This window comes from Tamandua tetradactyla, chromosome 6, assembly GCF_023851605.1.
Source record: "Tamandua tetradactyla isolate mTamTet1 chromosome 6, mTamTet1.pri, whole genome shotgun sequence".
NCBI classification, from domain to species: Eukaryota; Metazoa; Chordata; class Mammalia; order Pilosa; family Myrmecophagidae; genus Tamandua; species Tamandua tetradactyla.
Window position 1 is genome coordinate 169,923,368 of NC_135332.1, and position 18,517 is coordinate 169,941,884.

The 18,517-nt window shown below is 35.9% G+C and overlaps 1 protein-coding gene and 1 long non-coding RNA gene across 3 annotated transcripts in view; one reads left to right on the forward strand and one right to left on the reverse strand.

The window, feature by feature from the left end:
- NSMCE2 (NSE2 SUMO ligase component of SMC5/6 complex) overlaps positions 1–18,517 on the forward strand; it is a 351,982-nt gene that overhangs the window by 310,626 nt on the left and 22,839 nt on the right. The window lies entirely within an intron of this gene.
- Positions 5,211–18,517, reverse strand: part of LOC143689039 (uncharacterized) — a 36,488-nt gene continuing 23,181 nt past the window's right edge. Inside the window, exon 7 of the long non-coding RNA XR_013178481.1 lies at positions 5,211–5,366. This is a non-coding gene — a long non-coding RNA (uncharacterized LOC143689039). The remainder of the gene's footprint in view (positions 5,367–18,517) is intronic.

Genomic DNA, 18,517 nt, shown 5'->3' on the forward strand with positions numbered 1-18,517 from the left:
GCATTTGTTTGGTGTTTCTTGGTATTTTGAAAAAAAATAAAATAATTAATTTTTAAAAATTTTTAAAATAATTTAAAAATTACAAGGCAAGATAGTAGAAGGAATATACCACCCATAAAGAAGAGGAAAATAATCCATCTAAGCTAACCCGGAAGTGATGCAGATATAATAATTAGTTGAGAAGGACTGTTGAACTGTATCCCAGTAACCTAGATTCTTGAAGACAACTGTATAGCTAAATAGCTTTTACAGTGTAACTGTGTAATTGTGAAAACCTTGTGGCTGGTGCTCCCTTTATCCAGGGTGGGACAGATGAGTTAAAAAGAAAAAAAGGGGGAAGCAAGCAGTAATTAAATAATAGAGTGTGTGCTGGTTTGAAAGGATGTATGTCCCGTAGAAAAGCCATGTTTTAATCAAAATCCCGTTTCATAAAGGCAGAATAATCCCTATTCAATACTGTATGCTTGAAACTATAATTAGATCATCTCCCTAGAAATGTGATTTAATCAAGAGTGGTTGTTAAGCTGGATTAGCTGGAGGTGTGTGTCCCTTTGGGTGGGTCTTGATTAGTTTCTGAAGTCCTATAAAAGAGGAAACATTTTGGAGAATGAGAGATTCAGAGAGAGCAGAGAATGCTGTAGCATTACGAAGCAGAGTCCACTAGCCAGCGATCTTTGGAGATGAAGAAGGAAAATGCCTCCCGGGGAGCTTCATGAAACAGGAAGCCAGGAGAGAAAGCTACCAGATGATGCCATGTTCGCCATGTGCCTTTCCAGCTGGGAGAGAAACCCTGACTATGTTCACCATGTGCCTTCTCATTTGAAAGAGAGAGACCCTGAACGTCATCATCCTTCTTGAACCAAGGTATCTTTCCCTGGATGCCTTTGATGGGACATTTCTATAGACTTGCTTTAGTTAGGACATTTTCTCAGCCTTAGAACTGTAAACTAGCAACTTATTAAGTTCCCATTTTTAAAAGCCATTCCATTTCTGGTATATTGCATTCTGGGAGCTAGCAAACTAGAATAGGGTGGGAGGGATAAAGGGGTAAAAAAAAAAAATGGGTAGATTGCAATACTAGTGGTCAATGAGAGGGAGGGATAAGGGGTATGGAATATGAGGGTTTTTCCTTTTTTTCTTTTGTTTTTTCTGGAGTGATGCAAATGTTCTAATTATCATGGTGATGAATACACAGTATGTGATATTATGAGCTATCAATTGTATACTTTGGACTGTATGGTGCATGATGATATCTCAATAAAAATATTTTTAAAAAAATAATTAGTTGACAAGGATATTAAAAGTAATTATCACTATATTTTATGTTCAGAAAGCTGAGGAAAGATTGTACATAGTAAGTAGAGACAGGGAATATATATATATTTTTAAAGACCCAAATTAAACTTCTAGAGATGAAAATTACAATGCCTGAGATTTTTTTTTTAAATACGCTAGATGAGATCAACAGTGATTTAGACATTGCAGAAGAAAAGACTTATGAACTGAATGATACAGCAATAGAAACTATCCAGGACTCAAAATGAGAAAAGACTTTAAAAAGATGAACAGGGAACAGTGAACTTTGGGACAGCTTTAAGGGATGTGATATGCATGTAATTTCAGTCTCCAAAGGAGAAGAGAAAGGAGGGAGACTGAAAAAATATTTGAAGAAAAAGATGGCTGAATTTTTTCCAAATTGGATGAAAAATCATGAACCCACATATCCAAAATGCTATAAAACAAACAAACAAAAAAAACCCAAGCAAAATAACCATGAAGAAATGAATAGTATATTCAAATCTGTTTAAAACTGGTGATAAAGAAAAAATATCTTAAAAGTGATCAAAGAGGAAAGAAGACATGTTACATGCACACTAACAAATAGAAAGATAACAGATTCCTCATCAAAAATAATGCAAGTTATAAGACAGTGGCGTAAAACCTTTAAAGTACTGAAAGAAAAAAACTGTCAATCAAGAATTCCATACCCAGCAAAAATATCTTTGATAAAAAACAAGTGAGATAAAAACTTTTCAGGAATGCAAAATGTGGAAGTATTAATCACCAGTAAAACTGCATTTCAAGAAATATTAAAGAAAATCCTTCAAGAAGAAAGAAAATTATCCCAAATGGAAACCTAGATATACTAAAGATGTGAAGAGCACCAAAAATGACTACTACATGAGTCTATATAATTTTTTTCCTTATTATTTTAATATCTTTAAGTGATAATCAAGTTTTAAAACAAAAATAATAACATTGGTTGTGAGATTTATAACATATGTAGAAGTGAAATATAGGATGATAATTGCACAAAGTCCAGGTGGGAATACATGGAAGTATAATGTGTAAGGTTCTTATACTATACATGAAGTAGTATAATGTCACTTGAAGGTAGACTATGATAAGTTAAAGATATGTATTATAAACTAGAGTGACCACCAAAATATCACAATGAAGGTTTATACTAATGAGCCAACAAAGAGATAAAATGGAATTATAAGAAACCTCAATCCAAAAGATGCCAGGGAAAAAGGAATAAAGAGCAGATAGGACAGATAGAAGACAAATACAGAGATGGTAGATGTGAACCCAGTCATTTTGTGATCATATTAAATGTAAATGGTCAAAGCATAGAAGTTAAAAGAGATTATGATGTTGGGTATAAAAGCAGGATGCCAATTATACCTACAAGATACCCACCTTAAATATAAAAACACAAGTGGATTAAAAGTAACCATAGAAGGACATGATGACACTAATCAAAAGAAGTCTGAAGTGACTGTATTAATCAGACAAAATGTATTTCAGAACAAAGAAGAGTACTAAGGTTAAAGAAGTTCATTTGATAATGTAAAGAGGTCAGTTTGTCCAGAAGATATATGTTGATGTACCTAAACAGTTTAAAAATTCATGAAACAAAAACTGACATAAATTAGGAGATATAGACAAATCCACAGTTATATACAGAGATTTCAACAATTGATTGAAAAAGTACTTAGAAAATAATAAGGATATAGAAGACTTGAATAATACTAACACCCAACTTAACCTAATTGACATTTATAGAACTGTCTGCCTAATAATAGCAGAATGCACATTCTCTTCAAGTATACATGGAACATTAACCAAAAGACATCATTCTGGGTTAAAAAAAAAAGTATGTCTAAAAGGATTAAAATTATATAAAGTATGTTCTCTGACCACAGTGGAATTAAATTAGAAATCAGTAACAGATATATGGAAAATTTCCAGCTATTTGGACACAATGCATAATTCTAAATAATCTGTGGTCAAAGAGAAATCAAAGAGGAAATTAAAAAGTATTTTGAATTAAGTGAAAATGAACACACAGCATATCAAAATTTTTGGAGTGCAACCAAAAACAATAAGAGAAATTTACAGCATTAAATACCTTCTCGTATGAGAAAAGAAGTAAGGTCTCAAATCAATCATCTCAGCTTCTGTATTAGGAAATTGAAAAAAGAAGAGCCGAGAAAACGAAAATTCAAAATCAGAGTGGCAAGTAGTGAAATGGAAATTAGAAAATCAATTAAAAAAAAGATCAGTGCAACCAAAAGCAGTTTGTTTGAGAAGGTCAATACAATTGATAAACCTCTAGCCAGACCGAGGAGAGAAAATAAAGTTTAAAGAAATTACCAGTATCAGGAACAAGAGAAGTGACATCAATGTAGATACATTATATTAACAACTTTATGCCAATAATTTCAACAGCATAGATGAAATGAACAATTTCCCTGAAAAACTCAACCTGCCAAAGCTCACTTAACCTGAACGGTTTTATATCTATTAAAGGAATCAAATTTGTAGTTATACTACCAACACCAGACAAATAAACTATAACAAAAGAATGTTACAGACAGATCTCTCTCATGAACATAGATGCAAAAAATCTAAACAAAATTTTAGCAGATTGAATCCTGTATATTTGGGATAATGCACCATGACCAAATGGGATGTATTTTAGGAATGCAAATTTGGTTTAACATTTTAAAATGGATAGGTGTAAAAAAAATGGATAGATATAATTGGCTATATCTACAGTCCAAGGAAAGAATAGGTATCGTTGACTATATTTACAGTCCAAGAAAAAGAAAAATCATATATCTCAGTAGATGCAGAAAAAGCGTTTGACCAAATCCAATATTAATTCTTAATGAAAAAAAAAATGAAAAGTATCAGCAAACTAAAAATAGAAGGAGACTTCTTAAACCTGATAAAGGACATTTTTGCCAAACCTATAGCTAACACCATACTAAATGGTAAAAAATAAAGCTTTTCCTCTAAGGAAACAAAAAAGAAAGTTTACTCTCACCACTTCAACAGTGTACAGGAGATTCTAACCAAGGCAATAAGTCAAGAAAGCAATGAAAGCATCCAGACTGAAAAGGAAGTAATATTACCTTTCTTTGCAGATGACATGATCACCTAGGCAGAAAATCCCATTGAAATCTAAAGAAACAAACAAAGGAAAACTACTAGAACTAAAATTTAAGTTTGGCAAATTTGCAAAATACAAGATCAATAAACAAAAACCAATTGTATTTCTATATACTAGCGACAAACCATCAGAAATTGAAATTTTTAAAATTTTTTTTATTAGATCAAAAGATATGAAATACCTATTATTTTAGTTTGTAAGCTGTCAAATGCAATATATCACAAATAGAATGGCTTTTAAAAAGGAGAATTTATTAAGTTGCAAGTTTATGGTTCTAAGGCCATGAAAATGTCCAGTCTAAAGCGTACAAAGAAAGACACTTTGATTCAAGAAAGGCCAATAGGTCTAGAACACATGGTCACATCTGCTAGTTTTCTCTAGCTGTCAGCTGGGAAGGCACATGGTCACATCTGCTAGTTTTCTCTTCTCATTTCATAAGGCTTCCCAGGGGGCATTTTCCCTCTGCATCTCCAAAGGTGTCTGGCTGTGTGGGCTCTGAAGCTTTTTCCAAAATGGTTCCCTCTTAAAGGACTTCATAAACATCCCCACCTTGAGTGGGTGGAACACATCTCCATGGAAACATAAATATTTAATGAGAATTTAAGAATATCGTCTTTCTGGGGTATATAACAGATTCAAGCCAGCACACCTATAGATATATCTGATGCAAAAATGTGCAAGAACTGTACATTGAATACTATAAACATTGCTGAGAAAAATTAAGGAAGATCTAAAGAATTGAGAGAGACACTGTGTTCATGAGTTGAAAGACTCAGTACCTGAGATGCCAGTTCTCACCAAATTGATCTGTTGATTCGGAGCAACCCTAATCCAGATCCCAGCAGGATTTTTTTTATAGATGTTGGCATGCTTATTGGGAGAATCATGTGGAAATACAAAGGACCTAGAACATCCAAAATAACTTTGATTAAAAAAAAGGATAAAGTTTAAGGATTCATTCTACCTGATTTCAAGACTTATAAAATGACAAGAATCATGATAGTATGTTAAATAGACAGCAGTTAAACAGATCAGTGAAACAGAAAGAGTCCAGAAATAGACCCACACATAGGCAATCAATTGATTTTCCACAAACACAAAAACAATTCAGTGGAGAAAGCATAGTCTTTTCAATAAATGGTCCTGTAACAATTGAGTATCCATAAATTTATAAAATAAACTTTGATCCATATCTCACACCATATAGAACAATTACCTCAAAGTGGGTCATAGATCTAAATGTAAAACCTAAATCCATAAAAGTTCTGGAAGAAAACATAGGAGAAACTATGACCTTGGTGGGTCTCAAAGATTTCTTAATTATAATTTGACATCAGTAACTTGGACTTTATCAAAATAAGAACTTCTGCTCTCTGAAACATACTCTTAGGGGAATGTAAAGAAAAGTGATAGACTGGGAAATATTATTTGCAGATCACATATCTAACAAAGAATATGAAAAGAATTCTCAAACCTCAATAATAAGAAAATAATCCAATAAAAGTAGAAAAATGACTTTGAAAATATGCAGAAGTAGAATAAAGGTATTAAAGTGAACATATACTTAAAGAAGACATCAGGTTGGCAAATAAGCACATGTAAAGATGCTCAACCTCATTAGTCATTAGGGAAAGGCAGATTAAAACCGTAATGAGATGCCAGTACACACCTATTAAGATGACTAAAATTTTAAAAAGATTAGCCATACCAAGTGTTAGCAAGGATATGGAGCAACTGACTTTTAACTGCTGATAAGAAGGTAAAATACTAAAACCACTATAGAAAACAAATTGAGCAGTTTCTTAAAAAGTTAAACATATACCTACCATATGACCCAGCCATTCCACTCCTAGATATTTACTCAAAAGCATAGAAAATGTATTTCCCTACAAAGATTTCTCTATAAATGTTCATGACATTTTATTTGTAATAACTCAAAAATTGAAGCAATCCAAATGTCCATCATCTGATGAATGAATGTGCATTCTGTTGTGTAGCCACAGAATGTAATGCTACTGGTCAGGAAGACAGGAACAAACTATTGACACATGCAGAAACTTGAATAAATCTGAAAATAATTATGACAAATGAAAGAAACCAGACATAAAAGAATATGTACCATATGATTCCATTTATATAAAATTCTGTGAATTGTAAATTGATCCAAAGTAGCAGAAAATGGATTGGTTGTTGCCTGGGGATAACGATTTCTAACAAGAAGGTTAGAAGGGAGGGATTTCAAAGAGGCAAAAGGAAGCTTTGGGGGTGACTGGTATGTTCACTGTCTTGATTGTGGTGAATATTTCATGGATATATATATATATGTCAAGTTTACCAAATTATACACATTAAACACATGTAGTTCATTGTATATCAATTATACCTTGTTGAAGGGGGGGCAGGGACTTATATGTTCATTATGAGGGGATTAAGTAAATAAATTCTGGATACCTATAAAATAATATACTAAGCAGCTGTGTTTTTTTTAATGAAGTCTGTCTGTTGTGTCAATATGGAATGAACCTAGAAATGTATTATTAAATTTTAAAAGCAAAGTTCAAAGCAATATTTAACATACCTCTTTTTAAGTGAAAAATAAGCATTGTATACATATGTAAATGTATGTGTGTGTGTTTATATATATAGTGTGTGTGTGTGTGTGTGTGTGTGTGTGTGTGTGTGTCATAATGGATTTCCTGAAAGATCCACAAGAAATGTTTGATTATTTCTGAAGATTGAGACTGAGTTTGTGGAAAAGAACGGGAGGCTTTTACTTCTCCCTTTTATTCCGTTTTGTTGAATTTTTCTTAAACCATCTGCATGCATGGTTATTCTATATAAATATGCATGGTTAAAAAAGAGAAAAAGAAAAGAAGAGGGAAAGGGAAAAATCAAAACTAGGGAATATAATGTAATTACCCCTTCAAAAATATAATTGAAAAATACAATACAATTTAAATATAATCCAATTTTGTTCTTTGTTGTTGTTCTCTTGAATAATATTATAGAATGTCAAGAGACTTTGAAGATCATTTTGGGTTAAGAAATTGATTTTATGGATTTGTTCCAAATAACTAAACTCTTATTTCTTGATCAAATTGAAGAAAGTACTATTTTTAAAAATACTTTAAAAGATTTTTAAAATATTTTTATAAACACCTTTTAACTAAGCTAAAACATCTACAGCTAAATGTAAGACAACAGGGACAGAACTAAGGAGGTTTGAAGTGTTATCCGTGCAGATGTTGGGCACAGAGTGTTGGGATATAAAAGGCATCAAAAGTAAAATATCTTTCGGGAATTATAGGACTTGAACATTTGACCTGAAGGATCCTATTTTTCCAATATGGTATAAGTAATCACAAAATATATGTATATAACTATCCAAGGATTTAGATTTGAAACTGTATTAGGTAACTAATTATCACAGGGATTATCATGAATCAGTTTACAAAGATTCTTGACATCTATAAATGGGTCTGAGTGAATAAATAAGTAATCTGGGAACTCTCCCTTTGAGTCTTTAAGATTAGTATGGATTAAAGAACTCCTCCTCAATAAAAGAATGCCATATTCAAGAACTGTTGTAATAATGGGTGAGGTTTTCCGGCACAAGGAAATACATTTTTTAAAACTGTTTGCTTTAGTGACAATAACTTTTGAGGAAAAAGCATTGACCATTTTTCCAGGTAGGATAGTCACTTTTTAAGAATCAAACATCATCCAGAGATTCCTTGCTGGCCCTTTTCTACAGACTATTTTCTTAATGTGTTATCACATTGAAAGTGACAGATAGAATCTTGTCCACAAGAAGCAATGTTCTAAATCTGATTGTGTGAACCTTTATGGTGCAGCTGGCTTTATAAGAGTTTCCTAAATTATTTATAAGATTATGCCATTAGTGCAGAGTGAGTGGGGCTAAGTATAATAACTGTATTCCCCATTTAAGGATCAATTTCATGTCTGTCATCAGATCCTAGTGAAGAAAGAATAAAATAAAAGTGCATAGGAGCATGTGGAGAGCCAGATATGGGTGAATGACTGAGCACCTGAGGGCTAGGTTAGGCCAGGCACAAGGAGTAAATTCAATATGTGTTTTCATTGGAAAAAATCTGGATGCTTAGTCTTGCTGGTTTGGGAGCTTGATTAGCTGCCAAGCCAGAAGTGGGTGATGAGTAGTTCTCTCGTGAGAGCAACTCAGGGATTTTTAAAATGTGGTTTTGAGGATTCTCAGTGTGATTCATATGCTGGTACACACACTCTCAATATTTAGTGTTTGATTTCTGGCATGAATCAGTGATTTGATAAGCCATCATTGGTGTTTCCATCAGAAACAGTATCCTTTCCATTAATTCCATTCAACTAGCTTTCCATATTGTTTTATTTTGGTGCTTTTTATTGGTTGTTGTTTTTTTTTTCTTTTTAGTGGCAGGGAATTATAATCTTAACATGTTACAGCTGGAAATAATATCTGAGGTCATCTAGTTCTAAACCTGTTATAGATGAAGAAACTTCAAGTTACTGATTCAGTGGGAACCAAGTTGAAGTCAGGTCTCCTAATTCCCAACTCACTGCCTTTCTGCTGTTTACCGTGTACCTGCCCCATCAGTCTGTAGACCAAATACACATTAGAAGCGTTGTCCAAACTCACCCAAGAATGAGCTGTGACCAAGACAGCCATTTTATTAGTTTAGATGAAGAAAAAAACACTCTTGAATCATGTTGCAGCAGCATCAAGGTAAGACCTCATCTCATTAAAATCCTCATCTTGGGCGGGCCGCGGTGGCTCAGCGGGCAAAGTGCTTGCCTGCTATGCCGGAGGACCTCGGTTCGATTCCCGGCCCCAGCCCATGTAACAAAAACGGAGAAACAGAATACAATAAAAACAAGAAAATGTTTAAAAATGTTTCCCTTTCTTCCTTCCTTCCTTCCTTCTATCCTTCCTTCCTTCTCTCTGTCTTTCCTTTAAAAAAAAAAAAAAAATCCTCATCTTGGAAGCCAAGTCGAAATGATAGTAAGATCAGCCTGACCTCAGCTAACAGCAGGGTATCCTTTCTTAATAGGTTGTCTTGGTGAGACAATAATTAAGATGTTCATGGAAGTATTTCAAAACCTAATGTAGCCTTGCTGTTCTACCCCAGGTTCATTCAGTCTGGGAGATGGAAGCAGCTCACCACTGCCTATGCCCTTGGCTGTGAGCAGCACGGCTAGTGCTGTCAGCTTGGCTCTCCCTTCAAAACTGCCACACAAACCTTTGACTTGCCATTGTTTCTTGATAACTCGTTTCCTTTCTTTTAGTTACAAGAACATTTCCTTTTGAACAAATATGATCCTTTGCTTACATTCAAGGTTGGGTATTTATGGTGATTTCCAGTAGGAATCCACATCTGCTTTTGGTTAGAGACAACCCTATTTCCAGATAATCTTATTTCCCAGCAACACACCTGTCCAGCTTGTTCCAATATCCAGTGAAAATGTTAACTTTGATATCTGGGTCCATTCTATACTTGAAGGAATAATTCTCCAGTCATCATCTCACCTGGATTTAAAGCAAAACTACTGGGTAAATTCTTTATCTTTTGGTTCCATTACAGTAGAGAGGCTGGTAAAGAGTGTGGCCTCTGGAACCCAACTTATTAGCTGGATAACATCAAGCAAATTTACCTCTCTGCTTCCGTTTCCTTATCTGTACAATGGAGATAATATTAGTAACCTGCCCCCATAGAGTTGCTGTGAGAACACATTGTAAATTGAGTTAATTCACTCATAGTGTTACTTAGCACAGGACCTGGCACATGGCCAGCACTCAGAAAAATGATGGTTGGTAGTGGTAGTCATGCTAGTAGTAGTAAGAGTGCTTGTTATTGTTTCTGTTTTTGTCAGGTTTCCTCCAAGCCCCTCCAAAAGAACCACCACTACATAGAACTATTGACCCTTGGACCACTGAGGATGAGTGGATATGCTGAATGGGGAAGGATGATATCCTGGGAATGAAAGGAAATGAGTAGCTTTAAGTATTAGGGGCATGTGGCTCTCCAAGGAATGGGAATAAAGCTGCTCTTTTGCGAGGAGAACACAGAAGTAGCTTTCCCACCCACCATTAAAGAAATGTGCTAATCAACTTCCCTACTCTTTTGACAATCCCAAACCTCAGGGAGGAAGGCTAGCCTCTGAAGAAACATGTTATCTACTCTAAAGGTTTTAGGAATTAATAGACCAAATGACAAGTTGGCATCTGGAAGAGACTAAATTTAATTCCATATCTACAGCTATTCATTTCTTAAGCTTTGAATGTCTACTAGGTGTTAAAGAAAACAGACCTTAGATCTTAGCCCTGTAGGGGTTTTATAACCCAATAAGAAGCAACAGTTGTTGACATGGGAAACCTGCCAGTTGAAGATCTGGAGAAACCATGGTCCATCCTGACACTGCCTCTAACAAGTATGTGGCCTTGAACACGCTCCTCTTTCCCTCTGCTTCCTCTGTAAAATGAATGGTTTGGATTAGATGACTAAAAAGCTTCTTTCAGCTTTAATGTAACACTGAATCTGCTAAAACAGAAACCCAAACTTTGATCCCTTCATGCATTAGGTTTTTGTGTTTGAACACACACACACACTGAAAGTAGAGGTAAAAACGTCATGTAGTAAGAAAGAAAGTTTTCTCATAATGTTGAACAAGTCACTGGACTTCTATGACTGGTTCCTCATCTGTAAAATAGTTATCAGTACCCCGGGCCCTACCTTTTAGGGTGCTTGTGAGCATTAGATAATAAAAAGATTGTAAAACACTGTGTAAATGTCAAGTGCTGTGTAATGGGAAAGAGTAACCTCAAGTCGGGTAGGAAAACTTAGTATGCAAAAGATGAAAACTAAACATTTTCTTCTCCTGAAGTTTAAAGAGTATGTATTTTCTTTATTTTTTAACAAACCGAGTGAGTTCATTTTACATACTTTTAAAGTAATACTTTATAATAGCAGTTTGGGGGACTACCTACAAAGACAGACCATGTTGTGAGAAGGTACTTCACTGCTTCAGAACCCAAATCCCCTTGCAAGAAATTTAATACAAGCTTACTTATTTCAAATTCCAATCAACAGTAATGTTACAGTATATAGCACAGGCCACTTCTTGCAATGATAAATTTATTTGCTGGGGTAAAATGAGGAAAGTTCGGAAGCAAACTGAAAGAAATCTGGCCCCCAGGGTACTTTTTATAAGCTTCAGTCAGTTACGGCCTTTGCAAGGATAAGTAATAGGGACATATTTCATTTATTTGGCAACTTTCTTTAAGGAGATCAAAGCTGCTTTGTGGACTTAGTCTATTTAATTCTCACAACATCCCTGCCATGTAAATAGCTGCTATCATCCTCACTCTGATATGAAAACTGGCTTTTCAAGGACACCAACATCAAGAAGGGAGTTGGGGCCAAACTTTCTAAGTTGTAGTTTTCCTCTTTCCATTTAACCACATTCACTGAAGTAAAGCCAGTTTGAGAATTCTATAAAGGACGTACAGAATTGTCTCCAGTTCACAGACTCTCAGAAAACTGTCAGATTTGCTGAATCTTCCTAGTCAATGTCAGCGTGGAGAAATTTTGACCTTAGGTACATTAGATATTAAGATCAAATGTGTAGGTATCACATGGTTTATGTGTAAAGTTATATATACCTAGATTTGGCTAGCTCTGTGTCTTAAAAAAAAAAAAAAAAAAAAAAAAAAAAAAACCCTACCTCTGTGAACTTCAGTTCTCAATAAAATGTGAATAATAGTAGTTGCATCAGACTTGTGTCAATTATATAAAATGGGCCAGTATATATAAAATGCTTAGCACAGGGCCTGGCCTATAATAAGCCTTCAATAAATAATAGCTCTCAGATTACAAAGCAAACAGGTTCTTAGGTTAGTTCTTCCCCTGTTAAGACTTTCACTTAATGTTTAAGCTCTATTCAAGCAAATCCAGATATATTACAGGTTTTCTTCTTACAAGAACCTTAGTATTTTGCTCTAGCAAGCCTCCTGCCTTTTCTTTTCCCCTTCAGTGTTCCATTTTGAATGCAAGAATCTTTCTCAAGGAGGAGTTTTCTACTCTTAAACTTGGATTTCTGTCAAAACAAGATTACCTCTTTACTTGACCCTGTGAGAAGCTTTTTAGTCTTATGAACCAACCTTTGATTTCAAAATTCTTTGTTTTCTTATGAGTGTGGTAAGCTAACATGCAATATGTTTGGAAATAGTCCAGTCGTGGGTTCTCTGAGAATGAGAGATTGAGAAGGAGAGAGAGGAATAAGATGATCCAATGGATTTTGGAAATTGGAAGAGACAACACTCTGCATGGAACACTAAGCTGTGGGTCCAGTGTCAGAGGCATTTGTTGTTGCCAGCGGCTTTGTTCCCAAACGTCCTACAGAATCCGAATCTCCAAGAATGGGACCTGGGAATCTAGATTATTTCTAGCATAATTCTCCCTATGGTTCTGTTACTACAGCCAGGTTTGGGAACACTGCTCAATGCCAGATTCCCATTTTTCAGATAAGGAAAATAAGGTCCAAGAAGAAAAGTATCTCCTCCAATATCATATACAAGGCTGGTTAATGACAGAAGCCCTGCCTGGAACTCAGTGTCCCTCCCAAATCAGCCCAGGGTTTTTCTGCTACTTCCCCAGGCTCCTGGGTCCCCTGTTGACTCAGGAGAAACAGATGAAGCTGTCTGTGTCTGTAGTTTCTCATCTCTATTACAGATATAATAACTCTTGACCTTAAAGCACCATTGTGAGGTTAAATTAGTTAAAGGGTATTTGTTCGGTTCACTTCGTTCTTTACTCAGCCTCTGTTCTTTAGACAACTGAAAGGGTGCTAAATTAAGCCATTTTGCAGAGAGGTCTGAGTCATCTAGTGGCAGCTGTCTGTGCCTCACTGGAGGTGCTTTGATCATTGTCATCTAAATGCATGCGTTAAGTATTATCTGTAGCACAGCGCTCCTGGCTGTGCTAAGTGAGTTACTCAGATAATGGTCCCTGCCCTTGAGAACAGTGCTGAGGCAAAGGGCCCCAGTGTTTATTCACACAAGCAAAAGAACACCACCAATAGGCAGTAGAGACTAGAATTCGATCTATTGAATTCAAAGAATCATGTCTTCCAACCAGAAAAGGAGCTTGGAGATATCTAGTCTGACTCCCTGGCTTAGAGAAGTGAAATGATTTAGTTTAGGTCACATAGCAAGTTGGGAACAGGTTGGCTGGCCTGACCAGACAGAGTTCTTCCCATCTCACCATGCTGGAGCGGATTGCTTTTCTCTAGAATCAGAGCATAGCAGTGTCCTTTATATTTGACCCGAAAAGGCTTTGGGAGGGAGTTGGCATTTCAAGGACATCTCAAGATAAGTTCTTTAGAGCTCAGGATTTGACATAAGGGATGGTGGGGCAGAGAATGAGGTGAATTGGGCCAAAAAGCATTATGAAGTTTCTAGAAGCAAAGTAATCTTGAAGCAGCAAATAAGGTTGTTCAGTGTGTTTTGTACCACAGAGGGGAGTCATGGTAGGACCCTAAAAGAGAGAATGAAGGGTCAAAACTACTATCCTTAAAAGGACTGCAGTGGGGCCGTGTGGAGTGATTGAATAGTGGGAAGCATCTCTGGAGAGTTGAGAGAAATCGTTGCCACTATTTCTTGACAGCTATTTTATTCCTTAACAGCTATTTTATTTTACATAAAATATATTTAAGCCTCAGAGCAGCCTAACCAGACAGGTGCTGTTGTCCCATCTATAAATGAGAAAATAGGCTCAGGGAGCACGGATACCTCACTCAGAAACACAGAGGTACTGAAGCAGATTTAAGCCTGTGTTGTCTCCTACCAAATTTTTCTGCTCTACCAGGAGATCTCTCTCAGAATATCGGGAAGAAAATCATGGATAACCATCCAGGAGGTAAATAAAAATGTCCACTTTTGTTTATAAACAAAGAAAGGATCAAATTGGAGGGGGGGGTAGGGGGAGTATATTGCTTGGGGTGAGGGCAAAAAAAGCCCACAAGCTCTTGCTGGAGTTTGAATTATACTGAAGAAAGGATAAGTGGAAAATGTCTAAGGTGGCTTATTTGGCAGGTCATTTACATGGTTACATGACCCTCAGAGATAGAGTGGAGGAAAGACCACAGAAGAAAGATATCATATTTCATATGAATTGAGTTACTGATGATTTAGTACATTTAAGATTAAGGACTAGGTATTACTTGACCAAAGGAGAAAGTTCAAAGTGGGTAGGTAGATTGATTTGTCAGGTAAACAGATAATATAGAGGCTTCGAGTGAAGGAGATCCTCAGAAAACATCACTTAAGGACCAGTTTGCAAAGTGCCTGGTACTAAGGCACTGCAGTAATACACTATAACAAGGAAGTGAATGGACAGGACTAGGAAAATTACAGACTAGATGAGGTCATAATTTTATCCACAGCATCTTGTAATGAAGGTAATAGAATAGAGAAAGTTAAGCCTGGCAGGACCCTACTGCCAGTAGGAAATGGGCCATTCAGATGATTTTAAAAGCAAACACATCCAGTATCCTGGAATCCAAGGAAGAAGAAGAAAGGGAGAGAAGACCTGATGAGCATTATTATGTGCTGAACATAATTACTCAATTAAATAATCAATTAAATTAAATACTCAATAAATACTCATGCAATCCTTACAACAATCCTACCAAATTAATATTATTGCCCCATTTTACAGTTAAGAAAATGAAGGCTGGAAGAGGTAGTGACTTGACTAAGATCAGACAGCTACGGCAGACAGGATTCACTTGTGTCTGACTTGGAACCACCTATTCCTTCCATACTGCCCCACTGTTTCAGCCAGAAGGTAGAGGGGGAATTGTTATGTGCAAAATCAGAAGCTATGAAAGATCATGTTGAAGAGAAAGGATGCAGAGTGGTGATGAGGATAGTGGTGGCCTTATTGAGTGGACCTTCTGCAGAGTTGAAATGGGAGAAGTTGCAACAAGGGAATATAGTCATGTTCACTATTTAATTTGCCATGTGTGGCATTTTACTTCCTAGCACGTCAAAGACTTATTTAAGATGTATTAGTTACATTCGGTGCTCTCTTTTTGCAAATGTGAGTTCACTGAAAATTCTTTACAAGCTATTAGCCTGCATGCTGATAGAGTCAGGCTTCCAGACTGGTGCATCTACAAATCATAGTTCCAAGTAAAATACTGGGTCCAGTGTGTTATTTTTCACATTTTTAAACCAATGGACCCATTGACAACATAGACATTCATGCACAGCAAGTCATCTGTGAGTTATGGAAAGCCTTTCCCCCAACTAATACTGTACTTTTCCCATCTGTGTTTAGAAATATCCGCAAGTATGATTTTCTTGCCCTTTAGCAAGAATAGCTAATTGATGGACACCTATTGTTCGTGGGATTATGTGCTTATATGGATTGCAAATAACTTGTAAAAGTCTTTAAAAAAAGAATTCTACTTTAGAAAAAGAGAGTCGATCTGAGGTTTTTGTAATCTTGAGGTATGAAAATAAGAATAGGCAAATGTTTTGCTTTAAAAGTAGTTAAGTCCAGCCTATGGCACCCACCAAAAAATATGTTGTGAACAAAATTCCCTATGATGTACGTATCACATATCTGCCTTTGTGTGTGCATATCTATAGATATAAAAATACGTATATATAGGGAGATGTATTTTAAAAAAAGTAGTGAAGGGTTCATGGCACAGTAAGAAGCCTGTTTCATATCAGTGGGAAAATATATTACAGCCATGGATTAAATTCCTATTATTGTTGCTAACTTGCAACCCTATTCCCCCTCTAAGTATATGACAGGTCTGAACATAATTCTTCTTTGTAGCTCATTGACTTGTAAAATAATGCTGTGATTATAAGGTTTCCCCAATGTAATTTTCAAAATGTTAGTAATAACCCCATTGCACCTACTTGCTATACTTGGGTAACCATCTCGATTGCTCAATTTATACTTTACATTGGTCATAGTGAAACATGTCTTCCTCACTTGAAATCCAAATTTTATTTGCTAGGTTACTAATGGCCATTTACTTCTGTAACATAAATTAGGGTGTTTTACAAGTTTGGCTTGCAAATAGGTTGACTCTTTGAAGGCAACAAGATGCTGTGAGATCAGTATAAGGAATCATTTGAATTGACTACCTAAAATATTCATGAAAATATTCATTTTTTTAAGACAGTTTGATTCCTCTCAGGGTAATTTTTTTTTGTCTAATTTATTTTGTATTATCAAACCAAAACAACATACAAACATGAACATTCTTAACATACAAACATTCCGTGTATGGTGTACAATCGATGGCTCACAATATCATCATATAGTAGTATATTCATCACCATGATCATTTTTTAGAACATCTGCATCACTCCAGAAAAAGAAATAAAAAGAGAAAAGGAAAAACTCACACATACCATACCCCCTCACCTCTCCCTCTCATTGACCACTGGTATTTCCATCTACTCAATAGATTTTAACCTTTGTTCCCCCTATTTTTTTTCTATACTCCTTACCATTCCCTTTCATTGTTCACCAGTATCTCAATCTATTTATTTTAACATTTGTTTCCTCAGGGTAGATTTTGATAAGCATTGTATATGTTAAAATAAAAGACTTAAGACCAGAGTGGAGTTTTGACAATATAGAGTCTACCCTCCTCCCTCCTCACATCTCCTTCTTTTTCAGGTTGTTGAAAGAACAAGGTCAAAAAGGTAGCATGGGGGGTGCGAGGGTAGTTCAGTGGTAGAATTCTCGCCTGCCATGTGGGAGACCTGGGTTTGACTCCGGGCCCATGCACTTCCCCCAAAAAAATCAAACAAACAAGCAAAAATTCAACAAATGGTGCTGCAATAACAGGATACTCACGTGGAAAAAGAATGAAATGTCACTCCACTATACAGCAAACAAACAAACCAACAAAAAGGCAGCATAGGTGGCGTGACACCAGGCCCCATAGCTGGTTAGTGGCAAAGCCCGGAACTTTCAGTCATTCTAATCCGCTTTCCACCGAAGTATTGATTTCTTCCCATTGGCAAACAGTTGACTTGAAGGCACTGTGTTTTTCTATCCTAGATATTACTTGAAAAAAACTGATTTTTACATATAAATTCCTGGAAATATTTCTCATACAATCAAGTCAACAGAACACAAAAGTTTCTTCCTGCGGTACTTCCCAAAGTCCCTTTTGCTTGAATTTTCTTCTTGCTTTTCTTTTGAAAAGTCATATGCCTTTTTCACATAGGAATTAAGAGGCATTTTTGCTCTGACAGCTGATGTGCAAACATCGGTTACATCAAAATTTCCTAGTGGGGTAAAAACCAATGGTCGTTTTCTGAATTTCATCAGCAATGGTAGCAAACGTTCCAACAGCAATTCCAAGAAGAAAGGAAAAATCAAGCTGGCAACTATATAGTTAACATTATCCGATATGAAATTCTGCATTATAGAATTCAGCATATTGTAAATGCTACTTCTTTTTTTACTTGGGCAGGCACCGGGAATCGAACCCGGGTCCTCTGGCATCACAAGCAAGCATTCTTGCCTGCTGAGCCACCGTGGCCTGCTCTGTAAACTCTACTTCTGAATCTGCCTGCAGGCTTTTGAGCCTTTTAAAATATAGTGTCTGCTGTCAGTGTTTGAAAAAAGTGCTATGATTTGAGACTATCACATTTTTTAACGAAATTTATAAATTTAGTACATATGATGAGAGTGAATGTTTTTGGAGAAGGTTTATTGAAAGGGATTGAATCGTCCCTCACGGTGCTGCAGACATCTTAAGATCTGAATTCAGCCTAGAAGTTTTTAAAGAATTCCCTGAAAACTCCATTCGCCCCTAACCCTGAATTTACAGTTGACACAAAGGGCAAGCCTCAGCAGACAAGCTGGGGAGAGCACTGAGTATCCCATCACGAGACATGACTCACCCTGAAAAATGTTGTCAGAAGGTTATATGTCTGTGGATTTATTCACATGAGAAGATGACAGATTTTAAAAAAGTGCTCTGACACCTCATGCTGTGGCA